The 23,709-nt window shown below is 38.8% G+C and overlaps 1 protein-coding gene across 1 annotated transcript in view; it reads right to left on the reverse strand.

The window, feature by feature from the left end:
- The window catches only part of SLC16A7 (solute carrier family 16 member 7), an 86,314-nt gene extending 66,113 nt beyond the window's left edge, over nucleotides 1-20,201 (reverse strand). The window contains exon 1 of the mRNA XM_032107086.1: nucleotides 19,985-20,201. The gene's annotated coding sequence lies outside the window, so the exon portion shown is untranslated. The remainder of the gene's footprint in view (nucleotides 1-19,984) is intronic.
- Between the last annotated feature and the right edge of the window lie 3,508 nt (nucleotides 20,202-23,709).

The following is a 23,709-nucleotide window of genomic DNA, read 5'->3' on the forward strand; positions in this document are numbered from 1 at the left end:
ATGATACAGTTCTACTCAGAAAAAGAAGTTGAACTTGCTGAATGAAATAATGCTAGTTTAATGTTTTCTCATTTTCTGAAACCTCAGAGCCAACCCTTTTCCTTTTTTATGGTCTACCTGCTCTTAAATTTGAGACCTATAGAGCACCATCAGCTTATCAACTGTCACATATTTTTAAATTATTATTAAAAGAGTTAAAATTATTCTAACCTGTTATTTTCTCTAGTTTCTTCACACATCAGATGTTATTGGTATTGTTTTACACCCAAGAGCTAAAATATGACAAATCATGTATCAGAGTTCAAAATCTCATGTAAAAGGACAAACATGCATAACTTCCATAATTCATATAATTGGTATACTGCTTTTGTGTCAGCAGACATCATACACACTGACATTTCTGTGGTTACTGTAATGCATTAATTATGATTTACTCTTGCTAGATATATAATATAAATTTGCTGCAGTATAATGAAAGAATAAAAATTTAAATGGCAATCCGAAGATGGAGATAGTGGAGTGTTTTGTCAGTTTTAAGGATCTTCAGGACCAAACATCACATACAGCAATTTTATCTGAGGTTGATGACCACTTCCATTTGTCATGTCCTAGAAGCTGATTCCATCAATTTTGTATTGTTTTGAATCACCAGATGGCTCTTCTGCCTGTTCTGAAGATTTACCATCTGAGCATGAAGGAGTTAGATCTGAGACAAACATTTCCAGCTGAACTGAGATGCTGTATAGATGTCGAGATCCTTACCAGTAAAGAAGCACTTGTCTTGTTCCAATCCCTCTCTTTAACTGAAAATATCTTTTCTCAAATTAGTTGCTGTAGACAAGCTATGTCTACAGAAGTGGAAAAAAAAAAGTATTAAACCCACACACACACTTTTGTCAACACATATGCACTGCCCAGGGACATTTTTAAAAGCATTCTTTCACATTCTCCACAAGATTATATTTAAAGCTGCACTTCTAGCTTGAATAAAATAATATTGACAACACAAAATGAAACTGTGTTGAAAAGTTTGTCCATTTCTAAGCAGCATTGTAATTTTGTGGCTTCTATTCTGGTAATGTTCTTCAAATAATTTCTCTCCCTTGTTTCCATGTGCAATCCACAGGAGAAGAAAAAAATCAGAAAAGTATGCAGTCATGGCAAGAGCTCTCAGTGAACTACAACCATGATTCATTATCATCACATACTAATGGAATATCTCGGTGGAAACACCATAAAACAATGTTTAAACATCATGCAGTGATTGTTTTATAATGTCTGTAACTACACTGCACACACATCTTTCACTCTCCTGCTTTCCTCTGTTATGTGGGTCAGGCACAGTTCTTCCTTTTCTCTGGGACTTTGGACAGAAAAGACAGGCTGATTTAGATTCCCCCTCCTGCCCCCCCATTCCTTTCCTTCTTGTAGCTTTTTAAGGGGATAGGGAGGTGTACCAGTAAATAAATTTTGTGTGAAAATCTGAAAAAAACCCCCAGGATTTTAGGAGCTAAGTTAAAGGAATTTTCCTCATATTGAAATTTCACTAAAGTTGCATGCAGCATCATGAAAAGTTGTTTGTTCAAGCACAACTCCTTTACATAAGGACTTGGGGACCTCTCTACTATTACCTTGTAGAAATACCTTTCTGTTATCTCCTATGTCTCCTATGTTGTTAGTCAAGGCAACATTTTTAGTGTTGGAGAGCTAGAATACATCAGTTCTTCATGAGACTGAGACTTTGAGAATATACACTGAAGTTTCAATCACTGGTGAAAAACAAAGTATTACATATTTTTTGAACTTCCAACTACTTTATTTTTAGAAACAATTTATGAATAATATTTCATGTAGATTTATTGAGAATCATATCATAAGCAAATACAAATGAAAAACTATAAAGAAAGGTATAAAATATCCATTGGAAATGTTTGAAGACTCCATTGAGGAGTTTTGTCTTTTTTTCTTTTTTAGAGTTTGACCCACTTAAGTCTACAACCTTACTGTGTGATAAGCCCCTGCAGTGCTTCTGACATCAGAAGAATTGTGAAGATGACAGCCAAAACTCTGGCCTCTAAGCCACCAGCCTACTCTGGTGAAATCAAAGACAGCTTTAAACTCAGTTTTGAGCTCAGTAAACAAAGATTTAGACCTTTAAGCTTTAATGACAGGGATGACAAAATCACCAGGTTATCTCCATGAAATAAACTTGGCAAACTTTTCTCCAAAATTATGTTTCATCAGCCATTTTAAAACTGCTAGTAGACTAACTATTTGCAAAACTGTTTAGGTTGGCTGGAGATTTTAGAGGAGTTGTTATAATGAAAAAAAAAAAAAACTAATTGGAACTTTTGCACTTGATTCTAAGGAATTTAGTAATATTTAAGTGCCTATATCTGAAATGGGGCATAAGACACTAAGTTCTGACATTGCAAAAGACTGACAGTTACTTGTGTCAGTAAAATACACCCCCATGTTGCTTGCTTTAAAGCAACCCCTCATCCTTTGTTATAGAAATCTCTGGTGTTGCAGAAGAACTGTCTGTGTAAGTGCTCAGCAAGGATGAATAACCTTCATTCCAACACTTGGTTTCATGCAGGGGAATTATGCTATTGCTTCCCTCCCAAATCCTTATGAAAATAATATGTTTATCATGAAGACTTCCCTTGTAAATAAAATTGATGTTGCATTTATAAATTATATGTTACTTCAGAACACGTGGCATTAATTCTTCCTATCTGACCTGAGCTACACTGATGCTTCCCTTTCTTTAAAGTTTCTCTTTAGAAGACTCATTTTTGAGGTCTTTATTTTCTCAGAAATTTTGACAACCTATATGAACAAAATATGTCCATCAAATCCATGGAGTGCGGTTAGACTGGGAATTGTCACCATACAGTTGTTAATCCTTGTTAAAACTTTTTAGGACTTGACAGAGTATAATAATATTTAAAGTACTTCACACTGTTTCAGCAATACATGTTAGATAATCATTAAAAAGCCAACAGCAAATACTGTGCAACATGTGCTGGTGCACTGACTTGTCTTGCATTTAATTAGTCAATTAGTTTTGCATGGATTACCACAGTAATCTGAAACTACCTATTGCTACTAAATAAAGCTAAAAGGAAATAGAAAAACAGCACATTACCTGGCAGAGAGCTGCTGTCCAAGACAATAATCGGAACTTGAGAGATACAGAGCCTTTGTTCAGTGTGAACATTTAAAGACTCTTTGGAGACCTGATTGGCTGATTATCACACATGATGTTTGGACAGTTTATTTTGTGTGACCAATTGCCAAACCAACAAGCATCTCAAATTACTGAGGCACAAGAGGTTGTGGTGAAGCTCAATATTCAGAACACAATCCCACAGAAGGACATTCTTGGTTTATGAACATTACATCACCTGTTTAGACTTTCTTTCACAGCTTCTTTGTCTGGCATGCAGGATTTTTCCTTATCATCCTCTGTTCACTTTCAAAATTTTATTTAGATGCTATAGCCTTTAAAATGAGTGCTAATATCTGGGGACATCTGAACATAGTTTGTGTCTAATGCTCTAGGAGTTCACCCTACATGGTGAGGCTGGTTGGGAAACTGCCTTTTATAACATACACTAAGATCAACATTAATATTATTTCGTTGAGTGAATAAAAAGTATAATAAAAATGCTCTTAAGATCATCAGTAAAAGCTTAAAAGGAAAATTAGAGGCACTTAATGCAACTAACATGTTGCAAAAGTCCAATTTTTTTCTCATTTGGACAAAATTGTCCAGCAATTAACAGTAACTGTGCAATTAACTTAGATGTTTTTAGACTGCTCAATTAACAATCTAAGTATAAAATACTGCATTAGGCTTTATAGAGTAATTAGAAACTTTCTATTAATAAGCAATGTTAGCCATGAGAATATCTAAAAAGCTCTGTTTTGCTGGAGATAATGCAGAATTTGCTACAGAGCTCCAAAAATTATTTTCCATTATTTCTTAAATTTTACAAAAACTCACTATTTTTGTATAGGAAAAAAAAATTGAATCATCTGCAAAAGTGATGATAGAATAAATATATTAGAACCAAACCACTACATATACTTAGAAGGTATGTTGTGCCTAAGACCAGATCATACCTTCACTTAAAAATTTTGAGTAAAATGCTTTTTTAATTTCACATCAAAAGCCTTTTCTTTTTAATTGCAAAAATGATCTTAACTATTTTGCTGGAAAACCAAGCAACAAGGTGTGTATGTCCTCACAACTGTTATTTTTTATCAGTCTCACACACCATACTTGCCTTGACCCAAAAATTGCTGGAAAGGATGAAACTGCCTGGCCAAAAGAAACAGAAAGACATTGTGACGACTCAGGCTGGAAAAATATTAAAAATTTCTCTTGTCCTACATATTAACTAAGCTACTGATATTAAAGCCTCAAAGCTCTTAGAAATACTTTGTTTGGGAATTTTAGGCCATCTCTGGGACAGATTTTATGGGCAAACTGCTGTTACTTTCACTTCTCACTTCTTTGAATGTTCATAGGCAAGAAAGCGATTCTCGGAATAAATTTCTTAATTTATCTGAAAATAATGATGCTAATGATGATCTGCATTTCTAAGACGTGTGGCATTCTCACATGAAAAGTGAGACAAGGTCTAGAATTACTGGAAACTAACCCAATAGGAGACTTGCTTAAAGAAAAAGACCAGCCTAATAATGAGAAAGTATTATCATTTAATTGATCTCTGTATTGTCTAAAAGTTTAATTTGAATCTGAAACAGTTCTTTCAGGAAGTATGAAATATACTGGAGATAATGCATGGCAGTGATAGGTGAGGCGCTGATGCCAAACTGTGAGGAGGGTACTTGCAAGGGGTGCTCATCTCAGCACTGAGGACAACAGCAGGAAGGGAATGTGTTTGCTGACACAAGCACACAAGACAAGGACAACAAAGGAAATAAACATGGGTTGCTGAACTCTGACAAAGACCCTGCAGTGACAACAATACCACATTTCCTATTATTGGAGAGAAGTAGGAAGGGAGGTATTGTTGTTGCTGGACACATTCTGTTACATTTTGACAACTTGTGTTTAGTCCCAGGTACAGCTTCTCACTTGTGTCAGCAAAGCTGCTCTCCCCCACTGTGCCCTTCGGTGGCAGGCCCTTCCTTCCAGAGGATCCCCATCGCACCCCAGATGGGGGGAGAGAAAATCACCACTGGCCCCAAGATTTCTGTATCCGTGAGAATTAGCCACAGAAAGATGGATTAACAGCAGGTACCACTGCAGTGTCTCTAGGGATGATGACCACAAAGTCCAAATGAGCAAGCACAGCCCAGCATCACGGTGGGGGACCACAGCTGCCTTTTGCCCACTGACTTTAGAGAGCAATGAGAACTAAAATCTGTGCCTATCCTGTGTCTGAGCTTCTAAATTCAGGGAACTGAGCATGAGGTAGATGGTCAGAACTAACACTAAAGTGTACTTCTAAGTGACAGAGCTAATTGGCACGGGCATGCCAATGGCAGGCAGCTGGCCTGCAGTCTACCATCAGCTTGAACTTGACAAAAACAGAAGTTAATACAGTCTTGGACCACTGTCTATAAAAACATATCAATACCAAGAGGGCTATTGCTCAACTCACCATATGAGACTGTATCTGGCAGTGTATTTTGTGAATAGTAATGGCAGCGGAGTTTTACATAAAATATTCAGCTACTCATGAGCTCCTCTGAGACAGGGTGCCTAGATCTGGCTCATTTATTGCACCTTGCTGCCCCCTCACACATAGGCACATATTAGATGTAACTATTCCTCCCTGGAAGAAAGCCAGACACCAGGAGGAGACTGAGAATTTCTTTTGGGATCATAAGATTAAACTGTTAAAATTGAAGTAAACTCATCATAACCATTTAGTCTGGCTGCTGATCTGAACTTCAGCTCAGGTTTCCTACACACAAACATCTGTTTCACTATGTCTTTTTATTAATAGACACTTGAAAAGAAAAAATCTTTGCTGCATACAGTCGAGTGCTACCATTAATATTGCAGCATAATTTTTTCTTCTGTCTCAGTCCAAGTCTTCTTGAGAGAATGCCCTATGTTAGCAGAGGCAATAATACCTAAAGCTTATAGCAGTTTGTTCTAATAATGGAGGTTTGATCACAGACTATTTTCTTTTGGTGTGAATTTTTACTTTTTTTTTTTGGTATAACTCCCTGCAAGACCTCAGGTATTGGGTGATAATCTTCTTCTCTCCTACTAGTATATACTCTAGATTTACACACTTTAGAGAAGATTTAAAATTTTAATACAGATCTGCAGGTATTCTTTGACTTACACACAGTTTGACTTTTTCTCAAGTAAGGGAGCAATCCGTCACAAGCATATTTTGACATTGAGAGTGCTGACATCTGCATGTGATTAAGGTTTCACTTATAATCAATGGGCAGAAACAAAGTTCTGAGACATCTCTCCCCGACTTGTTTTAGACATCTGAGCTATAACGTAATGATATGTGGGCTACCAGTGCCTATATCTCTCCAGTAATTAAAGAAATATGGTACCTCTGGAAAAGCTGTTCAATTATAGATTCATATGCTACTGAACTCTGTGTTTGGATGAACCCAGCCATATATATAGCTGTAATACAGTTTCTTGGTACTGCAGTGGACTGAAAATAGTGACCCAGTCCTTTTTTCCAGTTCAATGCTCTTGAATCTTAAGTGTTTTGGGGAGGGTAGGACAAGGGTTATCCTGTTGGCTTATTTAGCTCTTACAAAATAAGAAAGTGAAAAACGTATGCTCTAGATTCTAAAAATGTTCTTTTTGTCTTCTTTGAAACAGATCCACAGCTTAACGTGATGTCGAAATCTGAAATTCTGCAATCTTTTCTGTACTGTTGAGAAAACTATGTCCAGTTTAGCTGAGTATTGTCTCTGAAAAGCATGTGCTGCAATACCTATATTTTGTCTCTGTGTTTGCAAAATGTGAAACTCAGAACTGTTGCATCACAAACATTTTTGTGGTTATCATGGCTTCATAGAAGAAAATTTATGGAAGGTGCAGATAAACTATCTTGTGCTTTGCATACCACAGACAACTACCTTTTTGAAAGTAAATATTCAAGTCAAGTCTTATGCAAAAAAGCATAAGAAAGAAAATCACTGCTATGTTAAACAAAAAGGTGAAGAATTTTATATGTGCAATTTTAATTGACAATTTACTCAACTAAGTCACTGAATAAACCATTCCATTAAAACTTGAAACGATGTTCAGTGCCTTATAGAAAAACATAGAGGACAGCTTACCTTATGTAAAGGCTGGGTACTTGCCCTGAGCTGCAGAATTGGAGAGGCAGCATTTTTAGAGGCAATTTGTGACAGCACTGATTAAATTTCTAACAAGACATCAATTTTTATAATGCATAAATACTTTGTCTCATATTTTTATGTAATTTTGTGAGATTGTATTTCATAATATCTGAATATGTGGCATTCTACAATTCTATAAAAGTACCTGGTATTAAATACAATTTCTTCCAAATGTGGAATAGAGGCAGCAGAAAATATTTTATTCAGGCAACAAAATAGCTAGGGCTGTCTCTGATGATGTAGATACTGAATATGCATCAAGGACTGCTCAAAACTTAACAAAAAACCCAGTAACTTTGCCCAAGATACTGCCAAGTCTTTTTGAATAAGCACAGGAAGTCCATAGCAGATCCATCTGCAGAACAAAAAAAAACAAAAAACCCCCAAAAATGCCCTCCCCCAAAAAAACACAAAAGAAAAAAAGGCTATGTTAATTTCAAAACTACTCTCTGGGAATTATTTGAAAAGTATTATCATACAGCTTGAAGTTTTGTAGGCTTAGATAACTGCAGATACACAAGAGTTTGAGTAATAAGATATGCCATAGAGTAGAGTTTGAATGTGTTAGGTATGAAGGAAGTACAAATCTGAAAGCTATGTCATGAGTCACATTGCCCAACATCCCAGCCTTTGGGTTGCTTCTTGTCTGCTTCTGTGTAAGCATTCTTTTTCAGTGGGTAGATTCAAGGGATATTAAGGAGTAAATGGAGAATACAGTCAGGAACCATGAACAGAGAACAGCAGGACAAGACCTGCTGTAGCTGGGCAATGTGAAACAGATTTTCTCATCAGTCTCCAAAATGGCAGTAACTCTCACCTCTTGTACACCACCCTTTAGAATGAGCCACACACACTGATGGGTTAAAAATCACCTGTCCAAAATGTATGAACACAGAGGTTAAAGAGAAGTATCGGTGGTTACCTCCTCACCAAGCAGTACATAAACACTCATTGCAATGGTATGGTAATGAAAACACGCTCCCCACCAGCTCCTTATTCTGCCAGCCCTCTCCAGTCTGTCAGCCCTCTCCAGTGGCAGACATTGCTTCAGTCTGCTCCACAGATGGTCCACTGCCCTCCCTCCACTCTTCCTCCCTAATCCCCCAGCTTCACCTGGCTGTCTCACCCCTCCTTGCTCTAATAGCTCTATGCTCGCATACAAAGTCCAAGGTAAGGAGAAACTACTCCACAAATGGCTTACAGCTTCTTCATCACAAAACTGGTATTTTAGGTTTCCCCTGGTTTCTTGATTTCCCTTCAGTTGTCCTCACTATCTTGTCTTTAAATGTATCTGTATGAATGCATAGATAATATACACAAAATAAAAGAATGCAATACCTTAGAAGTAACTTTTAAGGCTACTCTATCAGGGCAAAGTTTAGCTGTGACTATTTGAATATCACTTTCTGCCTTAAATAAAGAAGTACAAACTTGGCCACTAACATTCTTACTTTTTTAAAACACTGCAGTAGCTCATGAAGACCAAATATGTTCAAGTTATTAATATATGATGGTAATTTTTCTCTTTTGTTCAGATCACTTTAGATGCTTATATGAAATCCATTTCTTTGTGTTTTATAAATCACTTGTGGGCCAGTGTATTTTTTTGGGTATAAAATCTTTTTCTAGTCAGATTAGATAATGTATGTGAGCCTAATTCAGTGGAACTGAGTGTGTACGAGACTGAGTATTAAAAACTAAAGGATTTTTTCAGAGGTGAGAGGGTGATATGAGGGCATTGCAAAAAGAGGATAAAGAGCTTGAATGCAATAGTCCTACTGCCTTTACTAGCATCTTAATTTTAATGGTATATGTCTTGTGAAAGCTTGTGCCTCTTAACTTATCAATCTTTGTCATTGCACAATTATGTTGTTAGGCAAAAAATACTTGTTTCTCACCTGTAAGAAAATGCAAGATCTTATCCAGCTTGAAATTTTATGATTTATATACAGATATATAAATTGCTAAATATGTGTTATATTTGTTGGAGGTACACTCAGATTTTCATCTGGGTTTGGACCATGATTAAACAGGCATTTAAAACAAGTAAGCAGTAAGTATAGGTGTATGCTACAGTGTGAAAATGACAGTTTTCCTTGGGTATGTACTACTTAAATAGACAAGCATAGTGATAAAAATATTCAGCAATTGATGAAGTAATTTTGTTTAAAGACAAGAAGGAGACACAACCCAAACTGATTAAAGGGTGTAGTATTTAATGTATTTCTACTTTGCCTCAAAGGGCAGCTATGCTGGCAGAAGTTTTCAGCCCTGCAGGATCAGCTCTTGACTGTAGCAGCTACAAGGCTAAAGCAGGTTCCTTTTCACAGGAAGAAATGCACACAAATCCTGCCAGCTGAGGGTCCTTGGAAGTCAGATACGTTTTATGCAACTCCCTGCAGGCCTGAATACTGCAACAACAGCACCTTTCCCTTGTAGCTCACTGGTTTTGCCTCTGGACTGATCAGTTTCTTCCAAGCCACCCTGAGTAGGTCTATTTGAGAAAAATACAACATTTTTAGCTGCCACAGGTGAAAGATGCAGATCAATGTACAGTTTCACTGTAGCTCTACAGCAGCAGGCTATTTTAGAGATGGTAACCTTATCAGTAACACAAACCACCTCTCACAGGCCAGCCCAATGTCCGCAGCAGAACTGCTCCATCTATTCTACCTATGCTGCTGCATTTTAGGATTGAAATTAAAGCCAGTGCTTTGACAGCCTCCATTCTGAGGTACAGTGGGCTTTTTAGGTAGCTCATGCTTTCCTCAAAAGTAGGGCAGTGCATTGCTGGACTGCCCAAGGATTAAAGATCAGTAGCCTGATAGTTTATATCATGTACCCTTCCTTCCTTCTTCCTCTACCTTCAAGACCCTCTGTCTTCTCACTGCTGTCACCAGCCTTCCTACTCCTGCTTAAAGAATCACTGCAACACCCTCTGGATATTATCTGTTCTCTGAAGGAGAAAAAAAAATAATTGGAAAACCTCTTGGATATGCTTTTCTCTCTTTAGGACAAGAGTCTCTCATGGTTCCTGTTTGCAGCAGAAAGTAGGCAGCCCATTTCTATCCGCAGCTGGGCCCAGATAAATAGTTCTATCAAACCAAGAAACAAACAGGGATTCCCTCTGTCAAAGTCACAAAAGCAGAATAAAATGCACCTGGGAGCATGAGTTCAACCAAATATAAAAGGTTCTGTGCTCAGTGGGGTTTGGTTAAATAAATCAGGTCTAAACTTTTAGGAACACAAACACAAACCATTCTCTTCTCAATGGGGTAACAGAAACAAACACACCAAGTTAATGAACGCAGCAGGGATTGACCAAACAGTTCAAACTTTTGCCCTTTGGAGCAATGCGAATAGCTGTGAAGCTAACAGCCTTAGCCACTTGGCACAGGAAAACAGAACCTGCTCTGCTTTGGTTGGATGAGTAAAAACTTCCTTGATTACACGAAGTCCTTCATTCTAAAATGAGGGGCTAAATTTACTATTAACTGCTGACTAAAGAATCATCCGTTCAACTCTGACAGTTCACATGCCAAGTCAAAGTATTGGCACTGATATGCCTCCTCCAAGCATTTGATTCTGCTGTGTTCATAGCTGGCCCAAATTCTCCATCTCCTCACATTCCTGTACTGCCAACATCACCCATCAGTACCCACTACTCCTTCCACTCACCTGGTCATAGAACTGTTCTGAAAAGGTCAACAGGATCATGTGGAAAATACATACACATGTGCATATGGTATTTATGGTTGCTCACTACAGGCTATAAATACCATACTGCAACGCTAGAACTTCCCAAAACATCAAAGCAATATATCTGCGCTCTTCCAGGGCTCTCTTCATTTCCCCACTTCACCTCCTAGTAAGCACTACGTTACATATTTTTTCCTATTTTCATATCACCTTGTGTATTTGTATATACACATACAATTATTACTATTAGAAAACTATCTGCTCACTTATGTATAGTCAGCTGCCATATTGAAAAGTAAATGCTTCCAAGAATGCAAGATTCTCTGCATATGAAACAGCTATAACTGCTGTTCAAAGTACTTATAAAATAGGCTGTTCAGCATACAGTTATAACTTCTCATTTCAACCAGTACATGTTTGTTAGTAGAGGGGATTGATTTAAAAGTAGGATTTAAGCTTCAGTTATTAACAGACAACAACCTACTTGTTACCTACTTGTTGATCCTACAGGATCCAGTAACAGAAATTAGAGGTTGTAATTTAGGTGGCTAATTTAGGTATCACAAGAGTATAGCCCTGCATACAAAAATTCTTGCATTTATACATCTGGGATAAAACTGGTAAATGGGGAGAAAGACAAAAAACAATAAGGAAGAAATTTGTAACTAACTCATTAAAGTTAAAAACATATCTTGCATACTTAATAAAACATTATTATTCAGTGCAATTAAGCTATCAATTTAATAATTCCAAAGTAAGCTTGGATATAACAGCTACAATAGCTTTGCTAAATTTTCAGGAAATACATACAAGAAAAAAAAATCATGGCTTCATAGCTAAAATACATTTGCATTGAGAACAATACAATTTAAGTCACCATTTTATGTATACAATATTTCAGCAATGTTAAAGTGTATCCAGAAATGCAAGCTCATTACCCAATTAAGCAACAACATCTTGTTTCATTAACACCTGTCTATGCTACTACATTCAGAAGAAGAATCTATTTCAATTGCGGAAAGGACAGGCTTTTGTATCCTATTATGGTACTATTCATCAACAACAAAAACCTTCCTATGGCCTACAATTAGAATAAAGAAATCATAAAAGCAAAGGCCAATATCCTCTGTACTCCTTTCTCAAAAAAAAAAAAAAATCAGAAGACAACTAAAACCTGCTTTGACTGAAAATATGACATGTAATTCCACTTCTGCTAGGTTGAAGATATCTTCCTCTGTGATGCTCCTCAAAACAATATTTCCTCAGGTTAATGTGTTCTTCCATCTACTCTGTTTTCACCTTCTACATGTGTCACTCTTCCAAGGCTACATTTTTTTCTGTACCCTAATAATGACACTTTAAAGGCAGAATTAAAAGCCAGAAGGATAAAGAATGTAAACATTTGTAACTCTAAATATAAAAATTATATCAGTACTTGTTGCTATGGAGGAGCATCATCTGTGCCATATAAAAGCTGCCCTACAAGTGACAACTGCCTCTGACAGTTTCCAATTTTAGTGTGGAAAACCCATTATGCCAGTAGGATGAGCAGAGCAGAATACTAACTTGCTACTGTATCTTGAGGTTTTTTGTTCTAATAAATGGGGAGAAGGACAAAGTTCTCACCAAAATAAAGAGGGGAATGGCAAAGAAGATGGACACATTAAAGCATTTATTTGGAAATAGAGACATCATTTTGATAATTATTATATCATTAGGAGAAATAATTTCCATTTAACTAATCAGGAAAGTCAAAGCATGCAATCCAAAAGACTAAGTAATGGAGTCTTAAGAAGCAGTCAAAGACTCTCCATTACTGGGTGTAAACCATGAGTAATCCCTAATAACCCAGTAGAACTACACCACAGGAAGGGAGCTCAAGTGTGGACCTGGAGTCACAGAAAGAGAGGAAATGCCAATCGAGCAACAGGGACGTATTAACTGACTGAGAGAAAACACCATAGTGCTTTTAGGTGTCACTTAAAAATGCCCTTCCTCGATTTCTCTACCTCATGTGAGCTTGGCACTTACATTCATTAGCTTATAAACCACTTCCATTATTTCATAGAGATAAAACTGAAACAGACCACAGGCCATGCATGGCACTCAAAATGTTCTAGTATTGTTATGTATGAATGAGGAAATAAACTAAATTGAAATAATTCACCCCTATTTCCAGCATAACTACATCAAAACATCTCTTTTTGAATAACTACATAAGAAAAACATGAGAAAAAACCCTTACCTCTAGCCAACCTTATTATATCTGCACAAGAACAAGAAAACAGGTTCTCTTTTTTTTATTCTTCACAAATATAAAGCATACTTCATGCTTTGTAAATACAGGCTATTATGGCATATTCTTTTCTACCTATTTTCTTTATATATATGACTCAGAGGTCAAAAAATACAAAAGCTTTTTTCATTCCTTGCTAAAATATGTTGCTGTGGTTTCTAATCATGGGCTATTGAGTCCCCCGATTTGCCTTTTGTAATGTTGGTGAGAAGGGAAAGAGGCTGCCTAATGGAAGATAAGGAGTTAGGATCCCTGTGTGATAAAATGAGTAGAGATCTTACAAATTCCTCAGGGCAGAAAGGAATCTTTTAGTTTGGCACTATATACAAATTATTATAAAGATGCACATCCTAAAAAGGGGCTGGTAATAGGATGATAGGCCCATTGTCGCCTTCAGCTTCCAGCAGCGATTTCCTTCTTAGTCTATTTGGTTCTCTCCACCTGTTCCCACATGCAACTCCCTTGCTCAGCCTGCTAGAGTCTGTCCTAGGCACACTTTCTTCTGTTTTTGAAACCAGTCTTCAGTTCTAGTTTGCAGTATATCTCAACAATTTTCATTTCTAACATCAGCAGGCGCCACTGCTGAGAGCACAGGGTCCACTATCCAGATTCAGACCCAAATCCATCTCTAGCAGAGCATGCAAAAGCAATTAAATTCTAGAAAGGATCTGTTCAGTGGAAAGTATACTCAGCAAAGGCTGAATTGTCAAGGAATTTAGCACATAAAATTTCAACTGTTGAGAAATCGGACACCTACATTACCAAGGGGAGTTGATTTGTATCATTATGTTGTTCTTTTCTTGGTATCTTTTGTGAACCTATCCTGAGGGCCATATTAAGAATGCAAACTATAGGAGCTCATTCTAGTAATGACAACTCCAATGGCATTTTAATTCAGTAGCACAGGTAACTGTTGAAACATTCCATATTTTTAGGTTCTAACTTCCATCTCTCAATAAGGTTAGCAGAGAAAAGCAGGTATGTCTCTCAGAAGCCAAATTGTTAAAGCTGGTAGATTGAACATAGTCTTGTATCACTTCAAAAATCCTCATCTTCCCTGCCAAATATTTATATTGTTATCCCAGTGATTTGGAAAGAATACTTCACAGCATCTAATTTTAATGTTTGAAAAACCACTCTAATACAATTAATTACAAAAGCATATGCTGGAAGGGAGTACATTGCTCTGTCTGAAATACTAATCAAATACGTTGCAGTAGGAACTAGTTATATTTTTAAAAAATCAAATACACATTTTGCATATATGCTTTCTCCATTTTTGTCAGCACAAAAATGGGGAGTTCTTTTTCGCTTCTTTCTTCACATGTTTTTAGTACTTTAAAATACATACTTGTTCTCAGTATTTCTTGATTTCATAACACAAGCACTGAAAAGTACAGTTCTGATGACACTATGAGGTCGAAACTCACACAAGAGACAAACTGAGATTTCATCTCTTTTTGTCTCTTTTTTGCTTGTACCATAGACTCCAAGAGATTCTAAGTGCTGGGTGGCAAGTATGAATGTTAAAACCTTAATTAACCTATTTCTAAGGAAAAAAAATTCTATCTTTTGGGATGATGTACTGCTGTTTTGTGACTGATTTTACTCATTTTTATTAGGAAAACTGTAGAACATATGGAAGAGAAAATGTACCTCATTGCACTTCACAAACAGAAAGCATACTTCATGCTTTGCAAATACAGACTATTATGGCATATTCTTTTCTACCTATTTTCTTTATATATACGACTCAGAGGTCAAAAAATACAAAAGCTTTTTTCATTACCACCACTGCAGTGACAGCAAATGCTAAAGTTCTTTGATGCCAAACACATTTTGAACACCATTACAACTCTTTGTTTTATATGCTATCCCTAGGTGCCAAACTTGGGAGTGTTGCCAACAGCTTGCTAATCCTGAGGCCACATGATGGAAGGGCACTACACAATGGTCATGCCTGAAGCTGCACTAGGAGTCTGCTTGCAGGTGTGGGAAGATCAGCTACTCTAAAGGACCAGAACTTTTAAAATATATAAATAAGAAAAGCTATGAAATACAGTTGTTCTGAGCTGCCTTCTGTGCAACATGCTTTCTGAACCTTGATCATCACCTACACCTGAGTCTTCCACTGGAAAACCTTAAAGAAAGACAAAAGTAAAATAACTACCAAGCTTGCTATCAAAAAAACTGGGAAGTGTTCTTTTGGAGGATACAAACATTCACACTGAAAGAGAACAAACACTGTTTAAACAATCTTGCATGTTTGGGCAACTCTAGTCTGCAGAGTTGTATACTGTGACTGGTTTTTGTGGAATTTGATGCTTTCTTTATCTTTCATAGTAACCATATGAAAATAATGTCAAATCCACCTATTCTCAAATATTCCAACTTCTCCAATGTTTGGGCATCCTGTGGTTTGTTGACAGGTGACTTAAAAGTACAAGTTTCCTACAGTCTAAAGTTCTTAGCCAATTTTATATGATTTACACTATTATTCAAAGCACTGCTTTCTTGTTGGGTGGAACTGAAATACATTCAATAGTTAACATTCAATAATCATGACACCAACTTGAAAGAAAATGCATCAGCACTAAAAAATAAACTGGCTTAAGTTTGTTCTCTAGTGCTTCCTGCTTTTATGAATTAACATTAATTCAATTTCTTAAGATCTTAAGTATTACAACTACAAAGGAGAAGAGTATATTGTGATAAGGCTCAATTCTTTCCCATTATTTTCCTCCTTCACTTTTGGGAACCTTTTAAAGTGGCCTAGTCATGTTCATATTCTCTTGGAAATGCTTATTCATTTTTATTAGCAAATGCTTTTTATGGAAACCTCAGATGACATATTACTATAAGTGTCATAAGACAGAAAAGCACTGTGGCCCAAAAATAAAAAAAATATTAGCATGGAACTGGAAGCTTGACCTTGAAAAGGCACAAATAAAATAACTACTTAAAAACAATACATAAACCAAAACTAAGATCTATGAAAGGAGCTGAGGATGATCAATCTGCCCCCTCACCACCACCTCTCCCCAGCTCCCCAAAACTAATATTATGAATTAAAAATCTTTCTAGTTTGTCAGCCACTGTGACCTAGTTAGATAGCCCTTTGCTCTTCAATAAGAGTTTAGCAATATTTTGATTGCTTGACCTTAAGATCAAAAAATATAAAAAACATTGGATAGATTGTAAAGCCAAATAGAGCTCTGCAGTCAGTTTGTCCAACATCTTCTACTCCTTAAGTCATGGAATATTGTCTTCTTACTCCTGTAGCCAAATTACTTTTGTTTGAATGCTGCAAACTTTTCTTCAAATATTCCAAGATTCACAATAAAATCAGGAAAGTTGGCCCAACAAATCACAAATACATGCAAGTCAAGGAATGCAGGTCTGGACTGAGATGCGTATGTGGGACTCGACCAGTTTCTCGTACTCATTTGACACATAAAACAGTTGGTCAATGACATCATGTTTTCCTATCTAACCTCCTCCTTGGTGCTGTGCAAACATTATGCCATATATACATTACATAAACAGACACAGAAATTGGTAACATTCCCTATCAATGATTTATAGCTATGACCTAACCATTTTAATAAAACTCAAAAGATAATTACATTTGTGCAATTATACCAACTTTGAAACATAAAATTCATTTAACAACACAGATTATTAGCATGGATCTCCTTCTTGATTCTCACACAAGAGAACTGACAGCTTTAATTTTGGCGATGATGTTAAGGGATACAATTAATTGAGGATTATATTCAGACACCATCTTTGCAAAAGCAAACTTCTCCTCAAGAAAAAGGCAACTCTTCAAAAGCCTCATGTAATTCTGCAATGGGAAATAATATAAAATGAGGCATAGCGTCTTTCCTTGAAATAAAATGGGTCCAATGGTAACCATATTTACTGGAAATAAGACCACCTGCTCATTGCAAAAAGAGGAAAAGATAATTTACTTAAGAATCAAAGGGTACCAGAGAGGACTTTTTTCTAAAATGAAGAAAAAAGAAAAGCAATGTGTGCCAGAAGAAAAGATATATAAAGAAATACAAGTATGATGTAGTGAACCACATCCAAGAAAGAAGAGTAATGAAAGAAATATCTTTTTAAAAACACCAGCTAATGATTCAAGAAATGTTCTTTTCTCTCATTTAACTTGCCTGACCATAAATTTAGGCTGCCCAAAGATCTCCTGCACTGATAAAACTTGGATTCTAGGATGAGAATTCTGTCATAGCAAGAACTGATTGAGCTTAAATGTATACTACAGAGAAATGACAGATAGAATTATGTTAAAGACCTGGAAAGAAATTTTTAAATATACTATTAACAATGCATTTATTTACAATGAAAATTGCTGAAAAGGAATTCCTTCACTCCTTACTGTAGCTTAGTAGTAAAATAGCTTAGTTAATTACTGTAGTATTTAACTACACTCTGGGGGCTTTTTGATATTTCCTTTTGTAATATTTCAAAGTCTCCCCCTTTACATGTAACATACCTGTTCAGATCAGTATATCACTACACAATCCAAAGAGTTTTCCTATCTATAAAATGTGTGAATTTGGTTTTCCACCATTCATGAAGACCTTCCATGAAGACCACAGTTTGTATTTAGGCTATTCTACATCTCCATCATATTGATAAAATTAGCCTGCCTTTATTAACCAAAATTATTTAAATCTGCAATAAAATAAAACCCATAACCTCCAGCCACCCCTCTGCCTATTCAAAATGATCAGCTGTTTTGCTTTGAAGCCACTTACACTGTAAACACTATGCTGCAAACTAAGCTAGCTGGGCCCTTCCACATACATGGACTTACAGTTCTGTAACAAATTGCATAAATAATAGAAACATCTGGAGTATAATCTCTTCTCTTAATTTATTCCATCATGGAGAAGTTCAGCACTCAGGCTCGAGTACAATACTCAAAGTTAGCAGACAATAATGCAAGAAGAGAGAGCTGATTTAAAAATAAGAAAGTAATCACTTATGTATTATTCCCATATTTAATACTTGTACATAAAAGTATATATCACTTTTATTGAATTATTGGTCTGTTTTCTCTTTTTAAATATAAGTCTACATCCCTCTGTGTCAATGACTAACTTTTCTGTCATGATTCATCTAGACAGAGCTAAGGCTCTCGAGTTGTTGGCTCAATTGGTGTGTGATTAAGTTTATGGCCCCATTCCTGCAGTGGAAGCTGCAAGCACCTATTTCATTACTATTTGAACAGTAACTTGAGAGCCACAGATGGGTGCCACTATAGAAACACGAGCGATTATTATGGAGATCAACAAAACAAGAATGGACACCTTCATGAGGCATCAGCTTTCTTTAGTTTCTCTCTTTTTCCCAAAACAGCTTTCAACAACAATTTCAGTAAGACTCCTTTACCGAAAGCTCAGGCTGGCACTGGAAAATCCAGGTATTGGCAAATGTTCTTCTGTTTTGTTTTGTTTTCCTACCGACCTCACTGGAAAAGCAGTGGAGAACTTGTGCCAGTTCTGCGACCCTGCAGGACTGAAAGGTAATGTGCTTTCCCGGGAGTACCAGGGGACACTTTGGTCTCTGAAATGTGAACAGGGCCAACTTCTTGGCCTCTCCTAGGACTTACTGCCTTTTAGGGGCCACTTCAACAATGATGAACCCTGGACGATTGCTGCTTGCCAGGGAGACTCTTCAGACCATTCCCTTCAAGGACTGTGTACTAGCAGAGGTCAAGTAAAGAGAATGATGGAGGACTATTTTCCTGGCTCTGGTACTACTTACACCAGAACCATTAACTAATTCCAGCAGTGTTTCGAGATAATAATGCAAGAATTGTGGTACTCGGAGCAGCCCAGAGCACGGAACTGCAGCTGGCATGGAGCAATGGTGGCTCCATCCAGATCCACCTTCCCCAAGGTCACCTCGACCGCAGAGTTTCTTGCAGGCCCGTGTCTGATGACGGCAAGCGCGGCGGCACGGTTTGCGCTCCGCTGCTCTCCGCCCACGTTTCCCGGAGGAGCTCCGCGGGGCGGGGGCCCCGGCCCGCGGCTCCGCTCCGAGTGGGCGCTGCCTCAGGGCGCGGTGGCAGGCTCGCCGCCCCGCGGGGATGCGCGTAGCGGCGCGGGGGCGGGATCGCGCCTCGCTCCCCCCAGAGCTGCGGCCTCAGCCCGGCCCCGCCGCCCGCCTCCCTCCCTGCCCCGCTGTCAGAGCCAGCCGCCCGCCCGCGTGGCAGCGGGGCACGGAGCGGCGTGCGGCGTCTCCCTGCGGTGGCTGCTTTGGTGCCGGGGGACGACAGCTGCGTCCCACGCGGCGTCTGTCCATTCGTCCGTCCGTCCATCCATCCATCCATCCGTCCATCCATCCATCCATCCATCCACCCATCCATCCATCCCTGCGTGGGCGGCGGCTCGTGTGTGTGTGTGTGACTGATAGTGAGGCGCGCACAGCGCGGGGGCAGCCGCTCGCACGCTGCCCGCCGGGCCACGCCGGCGCGCCCCGGCTGCGGCAGCCACTTCTCCATCCCCGGAGCCTCCCCGGTGGGGACAACCTCAGCGGTCTCGCTGCTCGTCCTCCTCCTCCCTCCTGGCGGGTAGGTTACATTACCTGGTCTCTAGCTCGGACTGGATCTAATGCCGCGGCCGCCGCCGGCTCCTCTCCCGGCCGCGGGAGTGAGTGGGGGAATTAATTTATTTATTTTCCATGAGGTGTCCTCGGCAGCGGCGGGAGAGCCCGGGCCAGGCGGCAGGGTGGGAGGCCCGGGTGCTGCTGTCCCGGGGGTGCTGCCGGGGAGCGGCCGAAGCGCTTCAGCACCGGCGCGGGGGGGCGGGGGCTGCGGCGGAGACGCCTCCCGGGCTGCCAACCCGGCTCCGCGGGGCTGGCGGGGGCGCGGCGCCCGGCCCGGGGAGAAGGGGATGGAGCCAGCGCCAGCGCGGGAGGTGTGACAGGACGGGATGTACCGCGCCGTACAGGGCTGGGGCGGGCAGTGCCGGGCCCCCGAGGCCCCTGGGGCCAGGCGTGAGCGCTCCCCGCCCGCGGCTCCCCGCCCACCTTGCCGCCCCGCCGCACCCGGAGCCCCCTTGAGCGGAGCTGCGGCCGGGGGACAGAAGGGCACCGGGAGCCCTGATGGCCGCGTGTAGCGCGCTTCACCTCACTTCTGGCAGCGCAAAACGTGTCCATCCCCGCGTTCCACCCGGATCGCCTCCTCTTCAGGACTGAGGGGGCCAAGTATTTCACACTAAAGGCAGTTTGCACTCTCTGGTCCACCAAAAGGTTAGAAAACGGTGTATCAGTTTCCTCGTGTTAGGGGAAAAATAAAAGTAAATTAACAGAATTCGTTTCGTGCTCAACGCAGGACCTTCGTCTTCTGAAACAGTAACTGAAATTTGGCCAGTCAGCAATGAGTTGCTGATGAAAATCTTGGTTAGTCACCTCAGCATTTGCTGCCTTTTTGTCTCCTTAAGGAAAAAAGTTGTGAGAACATATGATGAACATATTTATGAAAATGACGCTAAATTATCCAGAAATCCTGTCCTTAGGGCTAAAATCCTGTAGGGAAAGAGATAAACATAATCATATAATTGCATAATTAAAGCCTTTACCATCATGCCTATTCTTGTGTAAAGGTTTCACATTATGTGCAATACTTAAGTACTGGGAGGAGACTGGATTAATTCTAGTTGTTGACATTGTGTTGCAAGACGTACAAAAGGAAATGTTAATATCAAAAATTTTAAAAAACTTGATTGCAAGCACTTTGTTAGAGCCTTATGAACAGGATCTTTACAGGCATGTTAGGAACTGACACTGCCTGTGTATGGACAGGAGGAGAACTTGGGTTGTAGTTGGGAGTGTTCTAGTGTGCTGACCTGCTAGTAAAGGAAGGAAAGACTTGCAGTTTATTGTTGTCTGTTTATTTTCCATTAATAACATATGAATCCCTTAGCTAGCATCAGCCACAATGAACAAAAAGTTTTGAAAAATAATCTGGAAAGGAGCATATCAGCCCTCAAAAAACCAGCAGCATGAATGGCAATACCTATTACATGGAAGAATCCATTCATGGAGGATTGCTGTCTGAAGCACAAATTAATAGAAACCAGCTTTCTTTGTTTCCTTTTATTATGAATTGATTTGCTTTTATGTGAGAAGTATTAGGAACTTTTCTGTGTTTTAAACTGTAACCATAAAATCAGAAGACACAGACCTGGCAATATCAGTAATGTAACATTTTAGTATTCCTTCATTCTTTAGGATGTTATTGTTATTATTTATGTATCATCCATTTCCAGGGCAAGTTTTCCAGATTCAGGAGGGAATACTTTGTCACGTGTTTGTAAAGCAGCCAGGTCTCTAGAGTCTCTGGGCAGATTCTGTCACTGTACTCATAAGGAACAGTAAGTAGTTCACTGGTAGAGACAGCAAACACTCTTCTTCCTGAAACAAACTCAACAGTGTGGAGTCATTTTTGTGGCATTGCATAAGCTAAGTAGTACTTGAGTTATGTATCTTGAATCCAGGGGCATGGTTAGGAACAAACATGGTGACTGCCAGGGCGGGTAGTGGAAGTCACAGTTGCATTAATTTAGGCAGCAATATCTTGTGCAAGTTTGTCAAAGGAGCCTGTGCCCAGCATCCTCACAATCACAGTGTCTGTCCTGGCAGCAGATTGCACTACAGGCTTTGGAAGGAAAAGGACCCATGAGGGGCCCACTAAGGCTATTGGAGGGAAGAACAAACACTAAGCCGTGACTCTTGGGCATGCAAGCAAACAAAGCTTGGGTACTGATGCCCATGGTCAAACTCTTCTAGGCAGGCCCACAATAACAGGGTTAAAAATGTTGAAATTAGGATGAAATCTGATGTAAAATCTTTTGTAATAAAAGCTACTAGTGCTGAAATCAAAGTTGTACACTTGGCATTACTGTAGTCTAAAGCTCTCTTCACTATTCAAACACTTTTCATGCCTTAAAGAAAATTGTAGGCCATATAGGACCTCAGACAGTTCCTGTAAAATGCAAAGCATGTCTATGTTGCTCTTTACAGTGAAATAGTACAGTTTACGTGCTGTCTTATATAGTGTTAGAAAAGTCATTTTCTAAGGAAACTGAAAATTGAATACATGAAGATAGAAATGCTACCTTTTTCATTGCATAGTTCTGTTTCCTCCACTGATATGCCCTAACTAAAATAAATATGTATTTATATAGATACAAATATTATTTTGATTTATAAACGTATCCTATATATTAGACACAATAAATTGTACACAGCTATATATGTGATAAGGTATATCACTTACACAGTATTTGCTGTACTATATAGTACATGCTGCAAGCTGTATGTAACATAGTGCTACATACAGTACAAGTTGATGTACTCTGTGCTTATAAATAAATTTGTATATTTGCATATAGTAACATCCATATAGAAATAGCATATTATATTATCCTATGTTAACCATTACAGGCATATACATCTTCTATATATACCTATGTGCCTCATTCAGCTTCTTTCAATACCTCTTTTCAGAGCACCCTCTGTAGGAAAGGTGATCTTAATTGACTTACTGTTGCTGTGTGCTTCATTGCATTGGTGTTTTCTAGTCCAAGGCAGAGGCAGATCATAAACTAGCTGCAGTTGTAACAGTGTGGGATTCTGGCCTGCAGTCTGCACAAGTTCACACACAGGCTGTTAAGTGCCTGTCACCTGCTTAAAGACACAAAAATTGCCATGAGCCCTCAGACTAGAAGTTGATATATGAATTAATTTTTTATTCTGACTTTTATTGCAGTGATATCATGTTTTTCAGTGAATACACTCCTCTGTGAGTGTCTGTAGAATGAAGGCACTGAAATAATTTGGTTCTCAGTTGCAGATTGAAAAAAACCCTGTTGTCATTCTGCATCTTTCCAGTCTTGGTGCACCTTTGCTGTAGGAAGCCCATTACTCAAAGTAAAAATGTCCATACCTACCTCTAAGGGTAAGAATTAAAAACGTTTGAGTGATAGCAATTAATACTTTCTGAGTGAGTTTTAAGAAGCTACTAAAGGCTCAGAGCTCTGTGTGCACATCTGTGTGTCTGTGTATGGGAGTGAGGCATTCTGTATTTTTCTGTGAACTAATTGTTAAAAAGAAATTAAATCAACTTATCTACCATATGTGCATGAGAAGAGTGACCTGTGTGGTTGTCAGTTTTGTGTCCAGTTGATAGATAGATTTTTGTGAGGTTGCATGTTAAACACTATCCTGTTTTGGTTGTAACAGATTGACATTTTTTAGTGATATTAACATAAAAGGTTTTTAAGTATTATTTTTTACTAGAGAAAAAG

This window comes from Corvus moneduloides, chromosome 4 (assembly GCF_009650955.1).
Source record: "Corvus moneduloides isolate bCorMon1 chromosome 4, bCorMon1.pri, whole genome shotgun sequence".
In the NCBI taxonomy this organism is placed as follows: Eukaryota; Metazoa; Chordata; class Aves; order Passeriformes; family Corvidae; genus Corvus; species Corvus moneduloides.